General features: G+C 34.0%; 1 protein-coding gene and 1 long non-coding RNA gene across 3 annotated transcripts in view; one reads left to right on the top strand and one right to left on the bottom strand.

Annotated features, from left to right (window-relative positions):
• Nucleotides 1-3,312, top strand: part of LOC106872443 (kinesin-like protein KIF26B) — a 550,311-nt gene that overhangs the window by 100,166 nt on the left and 446,833 nt on the right. The gene's annotated exons all lie outside the window — the stretch shown is intronic.
• The window catches only part of LOC128249639 (uncharacterized), a 70,910-nt gene that overhangs the window by 6,726 nt on the left and 60,872 nt on the right, over nucleotides 1-3,312 (bottom strand). The gene's annotated exons all lie outside the window — the stretch shown is intronic.

The following is a 3,312-nucleotide window of genomic DNA, read 5'->3' on the forward strand; positions in this document are numbered from 1 at the left end:
GTGTGTGTGTGTGTGTGTGTTTGTGTGTGTGTTTGTGTGTGTATATATATTGAACACCATGCAGCCTTTGTCAACAGTAAGTTTTTACATATACATACACACATACATAAATACATGCATACATACATACATACATACACACATACATACATACATACATACACACATACATACATACATATATGTATAGTCATCATTTAATTGGTGTTTTTCATGCTAGCATGGATCAGACTGTTTAAATGGCTCCAACCAGTTGGAGGACTCTGTTATGCTCCAATGTCTGCTTAAGCTTGGTTTCTACACATGGATACCCTTCCTGACGCTAACCACTTTACAGAGTATACTGGATGCTTTCTAAGTAGCACCAGTGAGGTCACCGTGTAATTTGCAAGGGCTAAGATGGCCTTGACTGAATGGGTGTCTATATTAGAGAGGCAGGGGGCAGTAAAACAGGACTAATATAACTATTTGTCCTTAGAATGAAAAGATGATGAACAGGTATAACTGATTTTTTTACACCTTAATGGGTTCTCATCATGGATATCAAAAAATATTTTACCAATCCCCAAGAAACAAGTTTTCAGTTTATTTCAAAACTCAGCAAACCCAGTAGCTACAAAGTACTAGAGCTACTAATTTTCATACCATTAAGCTTTTTTTAATCAACATCAGAGGCCTGTCAATGGGGATATCAGTCCACAGTTTTATATCAAGGTATGATATAATACATATATATATGTCATCATCATCATCATCATCATCTTAATTTAATGTCTGTTTCCCATGCTAGTGTGGGAGTAGATAGACAGCCAACAACTGATGAAGGTCGTTCTTTATGTTACTTGTCCTGTTTTCCATTTGTTTCTCTCGTTGTTTGTGTATTGAACTCATTTGTTTTCGTATTTCATGTTGTTACTGTTGGTGACGTCCTGTACCTATATATGCATATATATATATATATATATTATTTATATTATTATTTGATTGAATGTCATGCATCCATTTCCAACTAAGTTTATCTCTCTCTCTCTCTCTCTCTCTCTATATATATATATATATATATATATATATATATATATATATATGTATATCTTTCCTCCATTTTTAATTATTTTTTATGATATCTTTATACTTATAACAAAAACTTTTTCAATTGTTATATACACATATATGGATGTATGTGTGTTTGTGTGTGTGTGTCTGTACCCCCACCATTGCTTGACAATTGATGTTGGTGAGTTTACATCTCCGTAACTTAGCAGTTCAGCAAAAGAGGCCGATAGAATAAGTACTAAGCTTACAAAGAATAAGTCCTGGGGTCGATTTATTCAACTATATATATATATATATATATATATATTCCAACCCATGCTAGCATGGAAAGCAGACTTTAAACGATATATATATATGCGTGGTGTACAAGAGAGACGACTGCACTGGAATGGTCAAGTCTTGCTTATGGATGAGGACAGCTGTATGAAAAAAGGTCACACCCTAACAGTGGTGGGAATCTGTGGAAGAGGTAGCCCCAGGAAGACCTGAGATGAGATGACCTTCAAACATTGGGCCTCACGGCAGGAATGAGAAGCGACAGAGACCTTTGGTAATATGCTGCACTTGAGAAGACCCGGCAAACCAAGTGAGACTGTAACCTTGGCCTATGGCAGTGTTACATAACCATCCCATTTAAGAGTACCCTTCAATCATTGGGCAATAATCTCTGCTTGTGAAGACCTGTTGAGTCAAGTGAAGTCATTGTCATGGCCGATGCCAGTACCGCCTGACTGGCACCCATGCTGATGGCACTTGAAAAACACCAATCAAGCATGGTTGATGCCAGTCCCACTGAACTGGCTCCCATGCTGGTGGCACATAAAAAGCACCCACCACAGTTTCGGAATGGCTTGCATTAGGAAGAGCATCCAGCTGTAGAAACCTTGCCAGATCAGATTGGTGCCTGGTGCAGCCTCCTTACTTGCCAGGCCTTAGTCAACCTATCCAACCCAGACCAGCATGCAAAGTGGATGTTAAACGATCATCATCATCATATATATATATATGCATATACATATATATATATATGTATATACATACATATATATATACATACATATATATATACATATATATACATATATACATATATATATACATACATTCTCATCACACTAATATGTATATAAAGATATATATATATATATATATATATTCATATATTTATATACATATATATATATATATATATATATATATATATATATATATATATATATATATATATATATATATATATATATATATATACATATGGGAGAATGTACGAAATAACAACAGACGAGGACAGGTGGTGTAAATAACAAAAGGATGTATTAGTATGACGCTTGGGAATACGGAAAGTCTTTGACGTTTCGAGCTACGCTCTTCAACAGAAAGAATATATGCTCATTTATATATATATATTATTCCAACCTTTCAGGTAAAATTCAGTATAATAATATCAGACAGAATTTCGTAATATATAGTATATATGTATATAACTAATTTAGAGACGAACCACCATTCCACAGCTCAGTCAATGAAGAACCTGTCCAAAACCGTGCTGTGAGACATATACCATACAAAATACTAATCTAAAATTTTGATAATATATAATATTGAACAGTAAGATTATTACATTTATATAATATATAAGAGCAAATACTTTTAAAATTACAACGAATACCATACAACAAAACATCCATCATAAAAATATTAATCTAAAAATCAAATAAAGTTTAAATTGAACAATAAAAATTAATACAATAACATAATGTATAAAAGTAAGTACTTGTACATTGACTACGCACGTTTCATAGCTGAATTAGGATTATATAAAATCATATAAGAAAACCATATCCAAGTTCATTAGAACGGAAAAATGATTTTATTCCCAAAAGCAGTCACTCCTCAGGTCAAATTCTTGTCTCATTAGGAAGATGGCATCTGTGGTATTCTTCCCAGGTACAAAACCAAACTGCATCTCATCTAGTTTAATTCCTAATCAATTGAACTATAACCCTCTCAGTAACTTTCATGACTTGGTCCAGTAGTTTAATACCGCTGTGGTTGTTTCTAAGACATCACCTTTACCCTTGTAGCAGCTAACTATAATACTGCTACACTAGTCTTTGGGGATGATGCCCTCCTGAATAACCCGATTAACTATACGAGTGATTAAGCTGTATCTTACGCCACTGGAAATTTTAATCATCTTGGCAGTGATTCTTGATGGTCAAGGGGTTTTCCCTGTCTTCATGTCCTTAATTGCCTTAT

This window comes from Octopus bimaculoides, chromosome 16, assembly GCF_001194135.2.
Source record: "Octopus bimaculoides isolate UCB-OBI-ISO-001 chromosome 16, ASM119413v2, whole genome shotgun sequence".
Taxonomy (NCBI): Eukaryota; Metazoa; Mollusca; class Cephalopoda; order Octopoda; family Octopodidae; genus Octopus; species Octopus bimaculoides.